This window comes from Rousettus aegyptiacus, unplaced genomic scaffold (genome assembly GCF_014176215.1).
Source record: "Rousettus aegyptiacus isolate mRouAeg1 unplaced genomic scaffold, mRouAeg1.p scaffold_m13_p_16, whole genome shotgun sequence".
Taxonomy (NCBI): Eukaryota; Metazoa; Chordata; class Mammalia; order Chiroptera; family Pteropodidae; genus Rousettus; species Rousettus aegyptiacus.
This window is the reverse complement of record NW_023416291.1, coordinates 16,649,554-16,670,682: the sequence shown is the minus strand read 5'-3', so window position 1 is coordinate 16,670,682 and position 21,129 is coordinate 16,649,554. Positions and strand designations below refer to the sequence as shown.

General features: G+C 33.8%; 1 protein-coding gene and 1 pseudogene across 3 annotated transcripts in view; one reads left to right on the top strand and one right to left on the bottom strand.

The window, feature by feature from the left end:
- Positions 1–21,129, top strand: part of IQCM (IQ motif containing M) — a 412,415-nt gene that overhangs the window by 377,919 nt on the left and 13,367 nt on the right. The window lies entirely within an intron of this gene.
- Positions 15,397–15,515, bottom strand: LOC118612568 (annotated as a pseudogene).

Below are 21,129 nucleotides of genomic sequence, written 5' to 3'. Positions count from 1 at the left end.
GAACCTTTAGATAAAATCTCCGTGTTAGAGTATACTAGGCTTTCCTCTTCCCAAAGAAGGTTAGTAACTCTGAAACACAAAGAGTGGTATTGGAACAATCAATACTAGTAATGTTAAATGCTTACTATGCATCAGGCCCTTGTAGGTAGGTGGTCCTCATTCTTAAAATTACTTTATGAATATATTATCTTCATGATATGGATGAAAACAATAATTGAGGCTCACATCATGCAGTTAGTCCAAATTGAATAAGAGAAGAAATTTAAGAGTGCCTAAACCTAAGCCTAACCTATGCCTGAATTTCTACCAAGTCACCTTTCTGTATGGAAAATGTGATTCCCCACACATTAAAACATAATAGTGTGAAAAAAAGTTTTTAAAATCCAGTAGGCTGCAGTATATTTTCTCTTTCACTGTAGCTAATCCTCCTACATTCTTCAGTAATAAATTTCTCTATCCAACACCTTTTTCCCTTATTTCTCATATTACTGAGAACATAGGCATTAACCTGTGAGAAACAGTATTTGTTCCTTGGCAAATTTAGAGTTTTATAAAAACCAAACAAAAAGCAAATCTGGAAGGAATAGGAGACCAAAAGGCTCAATTTCCTTCAATCACACTTCTGACTCTTTTTAGGTCCTTTAACAGATGGACTCGGGTTTATTTGGGGGATTGTTGAAATCCCTAAAAGATGGGTGCCATCAGGGTAGAGTTATCCACAGGGACAAAGCTTAGAGCAAAACAAATGTCTTACTTCCTAGGAACTGAAAATGTCAACAGGATAAGCTTAAAAATCAATCTGCTAGTTCACAGAAAGGATCAGAAAAAGTGTAAAGTGATCACAGATGCTCAATTTTCAGAGCAGACATAGTGTGGTATAAAAGAAGAAGGAGTACTCATACCATCAAAATTCAGTTTTTCCCTAGAGTAGAAAGCAATTGTTTTGGGGAGGCAAGGCTAGGGTGTATCCCTCAAAGAAAAGCAGAAACATGCACTTGTCTTACATAGAGGTAAAAAGAATACAACACTAATAATAGCAATGGTGAATATGTATGAAGTGTTTGCCATGTTTCAAGCAGTGTTTCGAGTTGTTTATATAACTTACCTCATTGAAACCTCACAGTATTCTGTATCAGGTACATATTATAATTCCTATTTTGTGACTATATAGTTGATTTTTAGGAAGGCTAGTAAATGAAAGTCTAAACTTTAAATCCTGTCATTAGCATTTGAGTATTTGGAATTTCATGGCTGTCCTAAATTAAGGTTTCTCATCCTCAGCACTGTTCACGTTTTGGGCCAAATAATTCTTTGTTTACAAGGTTATTCTGTACATTATAGGATGTTTAGCATCATCTTTGTCTTCTACCTAATAGCACTACCAAAATTATAACAATCTAAAACATCTCCAAACATTGCCAAATATCCCTTGGGGAGCTAAATTGCCCTCAGTTGAGAGCCTCAGCTCTATATCAATCCATTACAAAAAGGAGCAGAAGTAAGTGAAAAATAAGCCTGACCAGAATCATGGACAGATTTGAGGCTTATATATATTCTACTCTTATCTTGGCTTAGAATATCAAGTGACTTTCAAACTTTAGCCATAACAAGCTTATATCTGAGCACAAAAGTTAGATGGTCATCCCTTGCACCATGGAGAAATCAGGAGTAATAAATGTCTCCCCATGAGATGATCCGCCTCCCTTTTTGCAGTGACAGTCCCACGTTGCCTGAAGGCTAAAATTTTAGAATTATTTTTTCACTATAGCCATATAGTATTTGTAATATCTGGCAAAAAAAAAAAAAAAAAAAGAAGGAAAGGGGAAAGGGAAGTGGAAGCGGAAGGGGAAAGGGAGGGGAGGAGAGGAGAAGAAAGAAGGAAAAGACCAAAACCTAAAAACAAACAAAAAAATACCTCACTTGAAGTTTTTGGTTTAATGAAAATTTCAACAAAACCTTAGTGTTTTGTTTTATTTAACCAAGAAAAGCCTTTATTAATATCATAGTGAGTTTACTTTGTATAATTTTAATGTTTTTTGTCTCATCAGATTATTGATTTTAGCATGATCCTGTCTTCAAAAATAAAAGACGTAAGTTAACATAATAATTTATATAATTGTTATTATTGCTATTATTTATTGAGAACTTACCTAGTGCAAAGATTATACTGGAAGCTTTACAATATCTCATTATTCTTCACAAAAAAAATCCTATGGGTTAGGTTATTTTTATATGATATGAAATGAGGGAATCGTAGCTTCACTTAAAATACCCAAAGCAGAACTGGAGTTGAGGTTGGGCTGGCGCCAGAGCCTCTCCTCGTTTTCACTACTGTGTGCATTACCGCCCTACCATGATAACATGCCTACCCGCAGCTTCCTTTAATCTGATTTAAATTCCTTACCCTTGTTTCTCATGAACAGCCATTGAAACTTTTTATATTCAAGTAGAGAGAGTCTAAGATTCTAATTTGTGGTATTTTCAAATGGTCTTTAAACCTGAATCTGAAGAAATGACAGAAAAATAGTTGAAAAGGTTCAGTCAGAAGACTGTATTTAAAAGGAAATCAAAAAATAAGATAAAATTGCCACATTGAATGATATTTTCCACCGACCACTTGCCTTCTCAGATATATGAATTAACGGTGCTGTACTTCAGGTGCAGATATGTTGGACACTATTTGAAGCATCTACCTGATTTTCAAAAAACAGTCTTTAATTAGAAAATACTAGCATTCTGTATACCATGCCAAGCACATCAAATCTTAATGTACCTTTTCAATAGAGAAAATAATAGCTAGAAATATAGTTACTAAAAATGGATGATGGTCTAAAATCATATTCATTTTTCCCCTTGTTAATGGTATCTAAACTCAATAGTCACAGTATATTAACTTGTGCATTTTCGGCTTCTCTACCAGGGATAACAAAAGCTCAATGGATTCTCTGCATTGATTAGCAAATTTTATCTTTATAAAAAGAAAAATGTTTGAAAAACTTTATCTTACAATTAACTCTTACTGGACAACCACAAAGTTCTTTATAGAATTCTCTAAGCAATGCTTTTTACTCAGTAAATATTTCCTAAAGTACTATTTTTCCTATGGGGAACTTAATTAATAGAAGGCATCGTATTGAAGACATGGAGGGAAAAAATACATTTATAATTGGACTAAAGAAAATTCAACTAGAGTGAAATGACATTATCATTTTCATATACATGATTTTGTTTGGTCAAATCTGATTCTACTTGATTTTAAGTGACAAAATGAGATTAAATCTTATGGATATTTTTATATAAGGGCTCAATAGGAATTAATGATTGTTAAACCAATAAAACTGTCTATATGACTTTTAAGGTATAAATATAAAGATTAAGGCAAGTTTTTGTTGACTATTTTATAAACTACCATTTTTCTGTTCAGTGTTTTAAATAGCACCTTAACATCTGAAAATATTAAAGCAGTTTTCAAAGATAACTAACTTACATTCAGGAAAAGCTTATATACTGAACATATAAAATTCAGAATTATATGATATAAAATCTATATAGTTTATCTGATTTCTCATATTTCTATAGCTATTTTGCCCAATCTGAAATTATTACTAGAGATTTGTCATCAAAATGATTTGAAGCATTAAAAAAAAATAATACACTGTAAGTAAACTGAGTAATCTTTTATTGGAAAATGGTCAGTTGACTTCAATTTAGCAAATGTTTATTAAGCATCTACTATGTACCCATCCACAGTCAAGAATCTTAGAATACACAAATGAACAAAAGATAATGCTCCCTTTTATTGTAAAGCTTACATTACAGTAGGAGTAGACAGGCAACTAAAAATAATAAAAAAGTAAATTTTAGAGTATTCAAAAATAATACATGCTATAGATTTAAAGTATAGCCCATAAGAAGAATTATGATCTGAGGACAGTACTCACTTGTGTGATCATCTAGGACTCATTTAGAAGGTGACATTGAGATATTTTAAAAAGCTAAGATATTTTTGTAGACATTTGGGTGAGAATATTCTGGATAGAGAAAACAGGCAGTTTAAAGGCCTGAAGGCAGAAACATGCCAGCATAGGTGAGTCTAGTAAGGAGGCCTACAGACCTGAAGAGAAGGAACAAACAGTCGGCGATGAGGTCAGAGGTCGGGGGATGGAGGCAGAATTATGGAGAGACTATTTGTAGACTCTTGAATTCCAGAGATACTATAGCAGGGCATACACTAAAGAAAAAATGTTTGGCCTAACCAGTTCTTTAAAAGAGTATATCCTAGCCAAAATTTTAGAAACCCAGCATTACTTCAAAAAGATTCTTGAATCTCTCTATCCAAGAAAAACATACAACAATTACTTTCACCGAAGAGCGTATGTATAAACGTATATACATGTGCTCGTGTGTGTTTGTATATGTATATGCATCTGTACATCTTTAACACAATATATATCATATTTCTTAGGAAAATATTTTAGATGTTTCAGACTTTCATATGAAATAAACAAAATAATATAGTAATTTGAATATTTTATTTCAATGAAAGTTTTCGATTCTTAAAGCATTAATAGTAATAGGTAATTTTTTTTATTTCTTATATGTGTCACTATACTAAAATATAAAAACATTTCTTGTCATCTTATGTCTAGCTATGAAAGCTGATTTGTATCTATCTGCCAACTTAATCTTTCAACTGGCCCATATAAAATTTTAAATGTGTAATTTATACTAGTGACAGGCTTTTATTTAATCTTAACTGAAAATTTAGTATGATTTTTTATCAACGTGGAAATTGAAATGTTTTATATATTTACACATTCTTACAAAAGTTTTTTTTAAAAAAAATACATGTATGTGAGCAGTATTTATATGTGAGTAATGTATTGAAATCTGTGCTCAAATATTTGAAGTAGAAAGCTGTAAGACAACTGAAAATGCCAAGTAGCCCATCCCCTTGACTATAAATGTAATCCTACTTATATGTTGCTTCAAAAAATCTTTAGGGAGAGATATTCTAAGTCTTTGATAAATCATGAGTATAGTCAGAAATTTTCGCAAAGTATAAAATTAATCTTTTCTGACGCAGTTTGAATACTTTTCATTGTAACTCCCAGATTTTGAAAATTTATATTTAAATTATAGTTGACATGCAATATGATAGTAGTTTCAGGTGTACAACTTAGTGATTAGACATTTATATACCTTACAAAGTGGCTACCACAAAAAGTCCTGTAACCATCTGTTACTATATATGGTTATTACAATATTATTGATTGTATTCCCTATGCTGTGCATTACATCCCCCTGACTTATTTATAACTGGAAGTTTGTAATTCTTATTCTGCTTCATCTATTTCACCTAAATGCTCACCCCCACCACTTGGGTAACCATCAGCTTGTTCTTTATATCTAAATCTGTTTCTGTTTCGTTTTGTATTTTTAGATTTCCCATATAAGTGAAATTATATGGTATTCACCTTTGACTTATTTCGCTTAGCATAATACCCTCTAGGTCCATTAATGGTGTTGTGAATGGGAAGATTTCATACTTTTTATGGCGAATATTAAATTGTATATATGTATCACATCTTTTTTATCCATTCATCTATTTATAGACACCTAGATTTCTTCCATATCTTGGCTTTTGTAGATAATGCTGCAATGAACATAAGGGTGCATATATTTTTTTGAATTAGTCTTTTCAGTTTCTTTAGGTAAGTCCCAGAAATGGGATTGTTGGGTCGAATGGTAGTTCTGTTTCTAATTTTATGAGGAAACTCTATTCTATTTTCCATAGTGGCTGCACCAATTTATAAGCCCACCAACAGTGCACAAGGGTTCCTTTTACTCCACATCCTCATTGACATTTATTCTTTGTTGTCTTTTTGATAATAGCCATTCTGACAGGTGTGAGATACTATCTCATTGTTGTTTTAATTTTTGTTTTCCTCATGGTTACCTATGTTGAGCATCTTTTCATGTGTTTTTTGGCCATCTGTATCCCTTCTTTAGAGAAATGTCTATTAAGCTCCTCTGCCCATTTTTTAATTGGATTGTTAGTGGGGAAGTGATGTTGAGTTGTATGAGTTCTTCATTTATTTTGGATATTAACCCCTTATCAGATATATAATTTGCAAAATCTTCTCCCACTCTGTGGGTTGCCTTTTCGTTTTGTTGACGGAACTCCCACATTCTGTGTACTTTCATTTAGTTGAAAAACTCAAATGACCCTGGGTTTAATAGCCTGTGACTTTGGAATGGTTAGATTTCTACAAACAAATGTGATTAACATAAACCTCCACTTATTTATGGTATAATTTTGCCTACTCAAGTTGGCCACCCCTCGTCTCACAGAATTACTCAGTATGTTGTCGTCCATTACTACTTCTCTGACCCCCTGTATGTGGGTCCCCCAGATACCATTATCTTTACAAGAGTCATTCAAGTAGCTTACTCTGGTTCAATGGGTTGATCTGTAATGGTCACTTACATCAACTCTATCCTTCCATTGCAGATTAATGGCATTTCCTTACTTCCCACAGTGAAATTAAATGAGATCATAATACATAAACTATTTACTCAGCTTTAAAGTAGAGAGAGTAAGTATAACTTTAAAATGCTATTATATGTCTCTATTGGATATAGCTATGGTCAGAGCCCAAAGGCCCAAATTACTCCTAGTTTTCTTTCCTTGATGCCTCTAGGACAGCCTCCAGTCTTTGTAGCAACGGTCATGAGGAGAACCTTAGACACACCCATTTCTAGGTGTCTTGGAATCCCTAAAACTTAAAGAAGGGGAAAAAAAATCCTTTTCTCTCTAATGCAAGGCTTCTTTTCAATTTCTACATTGTTGACGTAAGATTGCTTTCTTCCCTGGATGATTAACACTGGGAATATCCAATTTATAATCTATACATGTGTTTTCTTGTGCTGTGACTCTTACTAGAAAAAAACACTTCTATGCATGATTGTGCACATTAGTAAATTCCCAACATATTAGTTTTAAATAACATTGTACAATATACCACTGATCGGCCCCACTGATTTCCCCTATTCCTACTACAGTTCATGTACATGAAGTTGTCACCTGCCTGTGCTCTCTGCAGTCTTCTAGTTTTTAGATCCTGTTTTCCTATAAGCAACTTTTTAAACAAGAATTATCTATACAAGAAGTTTTTCTATATGTCCTTGATTCTATGTTACCACTGAGTGTAAGCAAACCCGAAGGTAAGGATTCAAGGGCAAGTCATTTATTTTGGAAGTGATTTCAAGTAAGACTGAGAGGATAATAAAGAAATAAGGCAGGGGAAGGAAGTCAACAAAAGGTGCATCTTTAAGCAACTTGCTGATGTAGAGAAATGGTTCTCAAAACCACTGGGGAAATCTGGGTGACTGTAAAACCCATCACATTGTGATTTTTGCCAAAAGACTTCACCCTAGTCCATGCATCCTTAATCGAAGGCTGCTATTCTGCAATAATTGTTCTTTAGCACTTCTGACTTATAGTACACAGAGAACCGTCTCAGGCCTGGGCATAATAAAACTCCTCGGGCAGTGTCGGATCTTTGCAGTAAGTAGCTTCAGTACATACAAATGTGTGTGGATGGGGTAAGAGATGGGTGCTGGCAGCATCAGTTACAGTTCTCTTATTACACCACTCAAATTTACTTGTATTCCAAATTAAGCTCACTCGGTTTTGGCATTGATTCTTTTAGGTGACGGCTGGTCACAGTTTCTAATAAAAGGGCGTCTAGCAGGAAGATTAGTGGAACATGCTGCATTCTGTCCTACTGCTGTTGTCCCAGAGTCTGTAACTGGTTTTTGTCATTTTCTTCTTTACCAGCCATTTTATTATCTCTTATTTATGGCCAGCTTTTCTGCTAATCTAGGTTTTTGCTTAGTAGGTAATCCAGGCATATCAAGCCAACTCATCTGTGAAACTAACTATTATTTTTCCCTTCCGTTCCATCAGTTGGTCATAGGGAGTCCTCAACAAAGCCATAAGTGTGAGCTGAGAGGGAGAGAGTTAGGTGTAACAGAGGTAGGTGACATGGTAGTGTGTGTTCACATAATTGACTTGTACCTTCCTGCCAGGTTTAAATCTAATTTTAAATATGCTATTTTTATTGTATAATAAATTGCTGCTGCGCCTGTCAGCCTTATGATGACCTGACGGGTCTGGTCATATGCAGCTCACGATAGGAAGCTTCAATTACATAGTCACTCTGTGGAGGCATAACAGTATGCTAAAGTCACGTTTTGAGCATTAAATAGTTCTTTTGTAGAGGCAATATGACTTTGCTCTAGAAAATACATTGTGATTTTGCAATCAGAGCTTGCTGGTAAATCCGTATGGCATCCTTATCCATCATGGATACCTCCTCTAATAACATGGAATCTTCCATGTCATGTGGCCAACCTTCTTCTGCCCTGGGACCCACATTATCAAGCTTCCAAATCGCTTGATTAATTGGGTCAGGGCAACATTCTGCCACCCTAATGATTTTAGGGGAATATGCAGGTTCTTGTTTCTCAAACATATTCTCCCAGATGTTCTTATTTCAATAACTGTTTCAAGAAATCTACTCTAATTCTGACTTTAGCATGGGAACCTTGTTGGGGCTGGGATTTCAATAATAGTTAGTCAAACTAGTTTACAATTCTTATAATTATCATAGACTTCATAGCTATTAAGGTTTGAGGTATTGCACAAGCCAGTACATTCCCTTCTATCGATCTATCTCAATTCACTACACATGAGAACCTCAGTCATTATAGCACCACAGCAATATCAGGAGTTAAAATCATTTCACAGTCAATGATGGTGTCCTTGAATGCCATCCGGTTGATGAATGACTGGTTTCAGAATACTATGTTGAGAGACTATTTCCTAAGACGAATTTTTGTACCAGCTTTCTTAGTTTTAGTTCCTTCAGAAGCATATCCTGAAATGAGAATTTGAGTGGGAATAGTTTTTCAGCAAACAGAAGTGGAGAACAAGTTAGGCAGAGAAGGAAGCAGTAAAGAGTGAGTTAACAAGGTTGTGTTCATGGTGGGCAATTGGACCTTAATTCCACAGGAACATTTGTTCACTAGTTTCATATCTACATATGAAACTAGTGAACAAATGTGAACTAGTTTCATATCTACATATGAAACTAGTGAACAAATGTGAACGAACTATAAATACACATTTATACATTTACCAGTCACTGAGAACTGCCATTATATCTTCTAAATATCTTTTGAATTTGTCTTTTTTTTTCTACTGCCTTAGTGCAGACCATCATTATTCTTACCAGAATTACTCTTACAAAAGCTTAATTAATCTCCTTGCTCTCTACTCAATCTATTATCCATGGTGCAGTCACTATAATATTACCAAGGGTAAGTTTGATAAATTGTTCCCATACTTAAAATCTGAAATGATTCCTCATTGATCTCAAAATGAAGACCAATCCAATTAAAGTAGTGATCAGGATTCCAGAAGATCTGGCTCCTGCTTCTCCATATCTTCAATTCTTATCACTTCCACTCTTGAAGACTGGACTTCAGCATACTAAGCTTCTTCCTTGTCTCCTGGATCTTTACACATGTTTTCTCTGCCTATAATACTCCCTTCTTACTCCAACCCTGCATTGGTCTTTTAACTGCTAATAATTCTGTAGGTTTCAGCTTAGACATGTCTTCCTAGAAGTCTTTATGTCTTGATTACCTTAAATGGTTTAGTTGTTCAGTTATATACTCCAATTAGTAATTTTTACTTCCTTATCATAATTTATCATATTTTATTGCAATTATTTTTAACTAACTTCATCTTATGTTATACTGTATGACCTGTGAGGGGAGCAATCACGTCTTCCTATTCACTTTTAAATTTTCAGGAACTAGCCATAATTTCTGGAACATATTAGGTGCTTAATAAATGTCTGCTTATAAAAACTTATTTATATCTTTAGCTCTTTAAAAAGGTAGTTATGACATGCTATATTTTATAGATTTTTTTTGATTTTCTGTTTTTAGAATGCTAGTATAGTACATAGTGTGTTGAAGGCACTTGATAATTGTTACTTAACTTCAGAAATAAAGCTCTTATGATATTGATTAGTAATGATAACCAGTACACTGCACATTACCAATATAAATGAAAATACTAATCCATAATGTTTGTACTCAAGGTATATAAATAATTTTAAGTTTATTAATATTTTTCCTCTTCATAATTACATATGCAATGCTATGAAGCAAATTTTATTTCTAAATGAACTCAAAATAAATAAATACTTGCTAAATAGTGTCTGAATATTTCCCTAGTTATTTTGGAGAGATAAATATATAATTCACATACTCAAACTTGGAAAAGGATTGACAAATCCCCATAAAAGCAATGAAAATCATTACTATTCCAAAATATAGTGGTATATTTTAAGATACGAGTTAAAGAGGCATCCTCAGGGAATTATCTTAGTAGGAAAGCCAAAAAATTTCCCTTATAAACTTTTTGCTCCACAAAACTAAATGTTCATAGCTTCATAGTTAGAAGATATATTCTCCCTTCCACTAGCTAAATATTTCTCTGTGGCTTGGATTATCACTTCCTAAATCTGTTATGATACACTCTTTGAGAGTGTAGCTCAGAGATGCTTCTCCTGCCTTCCTTCATCCTTGTAGGGAATGTCTGATAAGTTCCCACCAAATCCTTCATGTCTTCGTTTTCCATCCTGGAAAACATATGGTCTATTTCATCCAAAGAGAGTTCCTGTCAGGCAATTGAGAGACCAGGATATCCTGTTTTAAATTAAGTTTATTCGGTAGGAAATGACACTTTTTGAAAATATCTGTTATTCACTGTCTTATCATGAAGGTATTAATAAAATTTGATGAAAGAAAGAGAATATGGTAATACAAATATTTTTTCCTGTTCTTCACCATGCCATAGTCACCCTCAGTCTTTCTCTTTCCAAAAGAAAACAAATGACTCTTTGGAAAAATTCTAAACAAACACATTTCAACATGATTGATAAAGTCCCAAGACTTAGATATTGGGTGATTGGAATGGGAAGAGGAGTCATTGCTCTTAAATTAGTCAGTCAACGAAGTGCACGCATATTGAAAAGATATATAAAGATATATTTTTACCATTTTACATAAGGCAAACATTCAGCAAGCTTGACTGAGTTAAGTGTCAGTTGTCAGGTACAGTATAGTTCTTTCACTAACATTAGATTGATCCAAGCTTGATGGAGAGCTACATGCAAACCTGACCCACATTTGTTGAGTTTTCCATGCATTTCTGAAAAGATACCAGATCTGGTATTAATGGAGGTACTATATATTAAAAGAAAACACAAACAACTGTCTTCCATTGAGATAAGACCATTCCTATTATCTTGATATTTTATATAATTGCATCAGATGCTTTGAGAAAAACAAAATAGTTTCCTTAGTGTATTAAAATTGTTCTATTAATTTTCCTCAGGAAAGCCAATGTAAGTGTAGAATTTCTCGAGTTTGCACAGGGCATTTTAAAATGAGATCCCCCTTATTTGCTTAGAGCAGCATACATATTACATAGAGATGACACTTTTATACAAAAGTGGGGTTTTTTGTAAAAAGATTTTTTAAGGAAAAGTCTAGTTTGATTTTAATTTTGTATTTAATTTTAAATTCCAATAACTCGAAGGATTTTATATTACTATGTCATTTCTTATATTTATTGTTCTGCTGCCCTTCCAAAGCACATATATTGTGTATATATCCAATAGTTTCTGGATTACCTTGAAATTGGTAAGTTAATTAGTTAGAGAGCTTCAGAGAGTCTAATTTACTTCTTGATGTAGTACAATACAAATTGCTAATGTGCGATAGTTACTGTTTTAAGCAGTGCTGCAGTGTTAGCTTTTTTGCTCTTTTTTTTTTTTCAGTATGTTTTTCAAAACACCAGTACCTTTTCTTTTTTTTACAATGAAATTGATATATGTTCACTGGTACACATTAAAATTTTTAATTCCACTAATTCATATAGGTGTGAGTAGTCTTAGGTTAAATTTACGTATAGCCCTTCCACCTCAAATAAAAAATAAATTTAATTGACTTGTTATTTACTGTGAATTGAGATATGCTAAAACTCTTCTAAATTTTTTTCCTTATTTTAATATTAACAACAACACCGGTTCACATATTAACATATCTCTGGCATCTCATTCAATGTTACAGGTTGAAAATCAATATAGAATAGAAAGGGAGAAATGGTTAGGTGAGAGGAATTGAAGAGGCATCTTATAATTTATTAAGTTACATCAGCAACTCAGCTCTCTTCAAAGTAAAACTATAGCTAATAAGCATGTTTTTTTTCTTCTAAGATACGTTCACTAATTCTGAAAAATGCGAGACAATTCCGTACACGTTATTAGCTAATGACATGTGTAGAAATATTCTTGATAATTTAAAGGTATTCATGCTAAAGACTTCTGTATTCAAATATATATTTAACATGCTGTATGGAAACATTTTGTCAGTATGTTGATTAAATAGGACTGTAATAGATTTCATTTTATTTTTTTTACAAAGTCCTCTAAAATCATCTACTAAATGTAAGAGATTCACATTGGTATTTGTATGTTACATTTAATAATTCATTGTCAACTGGAGAATACTAAGTTAAAATGCCCTCTTTATTCCAAACTTACTCCATTTGTAAGTTATTGAGGAAAATGTTATCACACATCAACACTGTAGACTAAAACTGTCATGCTCTTTACTTTCAAGGGGGATAGAAGAACCAATGAGTATTTCTGGAACCCTTTTCTATAAAGTATCTGAGAATATTTGTTTCAGAATACTTATTCAAATTGAGAAAGAACAAAAATCAGATACTTGTCTATATATATATAATAAATATGTATGTATATATAGTCTATAGAAGTAGATGTATACATACATGTGTATATATTTCATTGAAATATATATTTCAATAAGATATATATACACATGTGTGTGTGTGTATTTCAATGAAAACCTACAGTATAATCTACAAAGAGGAATTCTGTAGCAAAAAGTACTTCAATTTCTGTACTGTCATACTTTTGACTCAGAATGAGTAAGTCATTCCTTTAAATTTCATCTCAAAAGGATATTTAGGTCTCAAGCAGCTATCCTCATTGATTGGTTGCAATTCACACTGTAATTTTCCTAAAAATCAATAACATTATTTCATGTGGGGCTTATATGTTTGGCACACACCCTGAACCTTTTTTGCTCACATAATATTTTGGAGAATTACAGCACAGTCTAGAAATGTTATCCATCTCAATAGAAGCATCCTAACAAGCTTGACCTCAGAATGATCTTAAAAGTTACAAGCTAAATACAACAATTCTATTCTAATCTTGAGAATAAGACCAAAATTATATGGATGATGCAGAGGAGGAAAAATTTCAGTTTCTGAGGAAATACTTGGCACACGTGAATTCAGGTTTCAGTTGTGCTTACGATTATCACTATTTGACTTAGGAGCTATAGCATCCATCACTGAATTTCCATGTAGGGGTATCAAAGAGTTCATCTCAGTATAAGTCACATTCTATTCAGTTTTACTTAATTCTCTGTTGTTTAGGCTAATCATAATAAAAGAGTATCTGCGAGATGTTTTTTCCTCCTGACACAAAATATGTGGTATTTTTCCCACTATCACTTCTCTAATTCTCTGACACCAACTAGATGTCCAACAATCCAATTCAATTCTGACACTACTTAAAATTAGAGTAGACCCCAGAGCTTAAGGACTCAGTGTCACAAAAGTGCCCCGACCTCAAATGTCAGTCAAAAGTCTTAGGCCACCTGACCGATCAGCTATCAATCAGCGGTTTTCATGAACTGCTTTTCAGGTTCAATATTACCAAAATGGGTCACAGAACTCAGGAAGACACTTCAGTTATATTTACTAGTTTAATATAAAAAATACAGATAAACCAGATGAAGAGTGATGTAAGATCATATCTGGGTCTTGAGCGTAGGGTCTCATGAAATTGGGATATGCCACCCTCCTAGCATGTGGAATTTTTTATGATGGTTTCATTAGGTAAGCATGATTGATTAAATCATTGGCCACACATGATTAACTCAATCTCCAGCACCCTCTCCCATTCCCAGAGGTTGGGGGGTGCAGCTGCAAGCTCCAAATTCTAATCAAGAATTGGTCTTTCTGATAACTAGACCCCATTCTAAAGCAATCTCGAGGCCCACCAAGGATAACCTATTAGAACATAAGGCAATTCTGTCACCTGTATCACTCAGGAAATTCCAAGCATTTTAGGAACTGGGAACAAAGGAACTGGGGACAAAGACCACATGTTTTTCTATGATACCATGGACTTATAAACCAGATGGTTATATCATAAGTAAAATGGAGTAAACTGAAATTACACTTAACTTTTAATATGATTTCTGATTTTAAGGCACTAGTATTTAATACCAGTTTTTGTATAGGGAGGCACGCAAGCATTTTAAATGCCAGGGCCCCTGACATCAAGCACAGTTTCCATCCTTTTAAAAACAAGACTAAATTGACCATGTTTTCTATGTGTAATTTTTTCAGTTGACACCCATATTAGTTGCTACTCTCTGTTCCCTGTAAGGCTTTATGGTTCATGTCTCCACTTTTCCCCTTCTCAAAATCTTCTTCTATGTCACCTGGAAATATCCTTCCATAGATATCAGCCTTTTTTCATATCTCAAACATTTCTCCATATGCTTCCTTCTCTTTTGCCTTAGTAGAGCCTACCTCAACCCCAAGGACATAACTTCTGCAGTGATATCTCTGGTGGTAGCACTTCGTTCTCTCAGTTCTCACGTACTTTGGTCACAAGTGATGGGGTTTCATTTCTTACTGATTCCTTTTCCATTTCCAAACTCTTACCCCTACACTCTATTTAACATTTATATACGACTCTTTCCTCTACTAACTTTTACCTTTCATACTCAGGTCAGCTCATCTTCATTCACTGCACACATGGACGACCAGTTGCTTTCTTCTTCAAATAAAATTCAGCTAGAATCCCGTGACGTTTCAACATGCCGCCAGGGCTGGTCATCAGACTAGTGATATGTCCAGTTTGCCGACCCCTCTGTCTCTCATTCAGTCATTTCAATCTCTCCTTCACATATCTCTTTCCATCATGGTCCCTGGTTCTGATAATACTCTTCCTTATATCTTTATGTCTTATTCTTCTGATTTAGTTTCTTTATTTACGTTTGTGAATTTATTGAATTCCTGTTAGGTCTCCCATTTAGATCATGACTCCTTTTTTTTTTTTTTTTAAGGCTAGGTAACCCTTGGTTGACCTCACAGATTGCAAAAACCTTGTCAGCTTACAATACTTTATTTTTTATTTTTTATACCTACAGCACCTGGTCTTCCTAGGTGGTCTCCCATCCAAGTACTAACCAGGCCTGACCCTGCTTAGCTTCCAAGATCAGACGGGATCAGGCTTGTTCAGGGTGGCATAGTCATAGACTAGATGGCGACATTTTTGCATAAAATTTAAGGAGAGTCGTGTTCCATTCGCTAAGTACATTTTATCTGATATCTATATTGTGGCCCTTGTTTAGACTCTCTTAAGGTGCTCCCAGACTCACTGTAATTACTACAGGATTTTACCCATTAATATATAATGTTTGGAGAATGCAAGAAAGATAAATTCACAGATTTAATATTTGACCTTGCCCATCAGAGTTTTTAGTGATTTTAATATGAGAACAAAATATTTTTATTCTTTTGATACTTAAAAAAAATGAGATACCATTGTCACAGTCTTCCATACATTGTTTTCGGAAGCAATTCCCCCAAAGAAAAGTTGAATTCAGAGCTGAATTTCTCCTGCTTTTCATGCCTGAGTCTCACTCAGTCAGATCGCTAAAAAGAAGTCCCTGGTTAAAATAAATTATCACAGGAAGGGAAAGGCCTAGAAATTAGACCTGCTGTTAAGGGGGAGGCAGGGCGGGGAGCAGTGAAATACAGTCCTGAGGGAAAAGAGATGGTCAAACAATGGGATAAGGGCTCAAATTGGGGCCTGGGTACCTCCTATCATTCCTCATTTATACTATCCACCCCAATCCTCCTTCCATGGGCTTCTCTCATCTTCTTTAAAACACTCTCAGATCCTCCAAATACAGAAAAAATCCAAACTAGCTCTGCAAAAAAAAAATACAAATAGCCAATTGTTATAATCTGCCTACCCCATTCACAACACAAGCAGTTGGAAAATAAACAGTGAGTGACATTGGAAGTGGTTTAAGCAATGAAAGATGTTTTTGAAGGAATTAACTTTTGTTCCAGTTGAAAATTTAATGTAGCATATAATCTCTGGAGACATTTTAAGACAGAAGTAATTAGATTTCAGATTTGTAAAACAAAAACAAAAACAAAAACAAAAAAAGAAACAAAAAACACAAAATGGTATAGCAACAAAATACTGTTATTTTAACACTTATTTGTACCTTACTATTCTGGCATAACAGAATAGCAGAAGCCAGCATCACCCCACCTATGACTCTCTGTAGGGAAGAGTATCCTAAACCATAGATTTAAACAAGCTGTTATGTTTAACAGTGTCTCTAGATATTGTGACAATGTCAGAATTTCGAACATCATCATATCAGCACCTTTTGCTCACCTCCTATTTTACCTTGTACCTCTCCCTCAAATGATAACCAGTAATGTTTCTAAATCATTGCAATAAGTAGTGAATTTGAATGATGAACAATCTTCTCCAGTGGATATCTCTTTAAATGTTTAATTATAGCTAAAGCATAGTATTTAATCAAGATCTCTAATAATATGCAACACTTGTTTATATCAAGAGTTATAAAAATAAACATGCGGTACACAGATACTCCTCAATCACATGATAAAATTCAAATTTGGTATGAACAAAGAAAGAAAAGTTTCTCAAGTACACAAGTACATGTTTATTCAGGACACACAGGAAGTAATTTTAAAAGCGATCTTGTTGGGGGTGGGGGTTGAGGGTGGGGACAGCAGCTACAAAAAACTGCCCAACTTGAAAGGTCCGGATACCAGAACAAGAGTTCAAACCTGGGAAAGGGAGGATTTCCTCAAAGGGTCAAGGCTGACTTTTCCTCAGACTAGCAGAATTGAGAGAAGAAGAGCTCCAAGTCAGACATGATTAGCTACTACTTAAAATGTTCTCTAACACCAAGAAAGGAAGTAAACTTTCTATTTTTCTGAAGCCCATAATGCTGATATATATATATATATATATATATATATATATATATATATATATATATATATAAAAAGTACAAAAAAATGTAAAGGCCAATCTCACTTAGAAATATTGATGCAATTCTTAAATAAAATATTAGCAAATAGAATCCACCAGTACATTAAAAGAATAATTCACCAGGGCCATTTGGGATTCAATCCAGAAATCCAAACAGATTCAGTGTTTAAAAATGCATTAATAATATGCAGCATATTAATAAGTCAAAGGAGAAAAAAAACAAATGATGGCTTTAACATATGCTGATATGACATTTCAAAAATTTCAGTACCCATTCCTTATTCAAGAAGAAAAGCTCTTAGAGAAATAGAAATTAATAGAAATTCCCTTCACATGAAAAAATCTTTATGCCAACTAAAAGTATTACAGTTAAAGTCAGAAATATAACAATGATGTCTGCTATTATTGATAATGTTTAAGACTAATAAAAAATGTGAAATGTTGGTAAAAAGGGGAAAATGTGATTTCATCCATTTATTACACAAATACTGATTGAGAGCCTATTAAGTGTCAGCCATATAACAAGGTTCTTAGGATATACCACTATGTAAAGATGGACTGGCTGCACTCTTAGGGTTTGCATTCAAGTGGGGTAGATCATTTGCAGACTATATTATGACTGCATGCATAGCAGGGAAATTACTATATAAATTTCAATAAGCAGTTAGCAAATATAATTGAATAAATATATTCCAGTTGGAAAAATTTAAATAACCAGGCATATAGAAGAAGTATATATAGCACTTCTTTTAAGAATATGATAAACCACAAGTGTGAGAAATAATGTTTTTTTGAAAGGGGAGACAACCCTTAATCTTGTGTAGGAAGACTTATTATAATGATATAAATTCTTCTTAAGTTAATCTATAAAGTAAATGAACTCTCAATATGAATCATAACATAGCTTTTTTAAAAAACTTCATAAACTTCATCTAAAAATATAAATATCTGAGACTTGGATGGAAAATGCTGGAAGGGAGAATAATCAGGATTAAGTATTCATATCAGGTTTTAAGTTGCTTTTATAAAGCTATTATAATTAAAATAATATGGTACCAGTAAGGGAACAGATAACCCAGTGATACAGAATAATCAATAAATACTTTAAAAACTTTATTGGAATTCACTGTGCGATAAAGATGGCATTGTATATCCTTGGGGAAATAACGATGATCCAATCACTGATGTTTTGAACAGTGATATACCCATTTTAGAAAAGACTAATAGTGTTGAATCCTTACTTCAAATTTAATACCAGAATGAATTTCAGATAAGTTAAAAGTTAAAACATTTTTTAATAACTGCAATCATAGTATTGTTGAGATGACATGTAACTGAATATTATGATAATCTTGAATTAGGGAAGAATTTTCCAAGCCTGACACAAAATCTAGAAGTCATAAAGAAAGGAACTGATTAATTTTTACTGTATTCCAACTTAAAACTTCTATACAAACTCCCAAAATATGAATAACCAAATATGTTCACAGCATGTAACACATAAAGTAAGCTAATATTCTTTAAATGAAAGAAGCTCTTACATGTCAATATGATGATGAATAAGAAAACATTTATTACATGGTCAAAGGCTATGCAAAAACAGCTCATGGAACAGGAGATACAAATACCCAACATCAAAATACATTCAATTTTGCTGAACAATTAAAAATTAAAATGACCAAGAAATATAACTCTTTACCTATCCCAGTAGCGAAAGACAAAATGACAGGTACCATCTGGTTTGGGTGAAAGTGGAGGAATTGGACACTCTTATACAGTACTGATTGGATTGTAAATGAGTTTAGCACAATCTTTTGGGGAGTAATTTGCCAACATATGTCAATATTTTAATTGAAAGTACTCTTTTAACTATAATTTTAGGAATAAGTGCTATCAGAGGAAACAGTCTATAGTGCATGCTTAGATGTATAAGCACAGTATTTATGATCTTTTAAATGCAGAAATTTAGAAGAACCTACATTTTCATCTTCTGGTTAAATAAGTTTGCTACAATGCATATATGAGAATATTATATAGTAGTTAAAAGTAACTAAGTAGATCTACATATAGTATTTAGGAAAAAGTCCATGATAAATTGCTAAATGAAAAGGTAATAGGATGTTCTTTATTGTATAAGCTATTTACCATAATTCATTTGGATATAGGATATTTGTAAATTCACAGAGACATTTGCACAAGGCTATATATCAGATTGTTAGCAGCCTTACCCCTAGACAATTAGACTCAGAGGAAAAGAGTGAAACAGAGAGGGAAGAGTATCATATGTTCTATTGTCTCTTTCTGTGTTATCTCATTTTTAAAATATATATAAGGAGTATGCATTCCTTTTATAGTAAAAAAAAAAAAAACAACACCTACACAGATATAGAAGTTCTTTGCTGAAAATAAATCCGAAAATAGAACTCTTGTGTTCTCCATGTTTTCTGATTCTCTTTGAGAAAAAGTTCTTTCATTTATACTGGCATGCTAGATTTCTAGCAAAAGTTAACTTTATGAACAAGTTAATAATCTATGTTTTGAATCATTTATATGCACTTTGAAGCTTTAAGGCAGAGAGGGCAGCTCCATATTTTCCTACCTTTAAAATCATTATCCTCCATCTGACACCATGGTGTTCTCCATATTGATGAGGTACATAGAGCGGGAAGAATGTTAGATTTCAGGTGGAGGGCATGCTATGCCCTCTTATCTGTTACCTTCCACATGATAACTATGAAAGGCAAAATAAGTGAATTCAGCCAGCAAATGTTTATCCATTCCAGGGCTTAATAGCCATGTAGCATAAACAAGTAAATTTATAGGTATTTGTAGGAAGGATTTTTGAGTAAAGATTTTTTTTCCTGCTTTAGTGTAGGTTAAAGGGTGTGCTTCACCTACTACCCATCTCCACCCAGCAGCCTTAGAGGCTGGTTTGGTCCTTGGGAAAACCTAGGGTTTGATTCTAAGTCCTGAAGATAACTGTCTCTGCTCCTGGGTCCTATTCAGTCTGGAAATCCATTTTAATTTCAGTGTAACTCGAGAAATTTGTTTGTTGCGAGAAGTGAGCACAGAATTTATTTTGGCCAGTTCTCACAGTTAGCTCCAAAAAGCACTCCTATAGAATCAGTCCCCTGAAGCAATTCTTGTTTCCTTGTCATTCTCCTCACCAGAGTCCTAGAACTGAGTATCATGCCAGACTAGAAGCGCAGCCCAAGCCAGGTCCAGAATCTGATAGGTTTCTAAAGAAGAACGTACCTACACTTCTATCCTTTGAACTACTTATATTTGCTTGAGGAACAGTTGCTATGTGATTTTTCATTTTCCAAACTGGTTCTAATTTATCGAGTTATATTTTGTCTTTGTGCTGAGCAGTCTCAGTAAAGCAGTTTTTAATTTTTTTAAAACGTTCTCCTTGTTCATTCATCACTATCCTGTCAAATATTTGGTACATTAGTTGATCAAAAATCTGGCAGGTGTGAATGGCATTGGTTTGAGTTATTTCCCTTATCATCCCTTGGCGGAGGTCTGATGCCGTAAGAACCGTCAAACCGTGTCTCATCTTTTCCTTGTATTTCAAAAACTCATTCTTCTCGGAGAATGACAGAGTCCTTCCAAGACTGGAAAAAAGAAGTCAACACTGCACTTCAAACATGATTAGGAAACAATAAAGACGCTGGTTGAAAATGAGAAATGAATAGACTTTACCCAGTATGGTTTAGCATTTTGCCAGGCATATTCTGCCTGTTTTTAGTTTTGGAAACTAACCTGCTGGTGGAATCGTGTGCTTCCAGGATGAAAGAGAAAAGACACATAGGCAGGAAGGAAC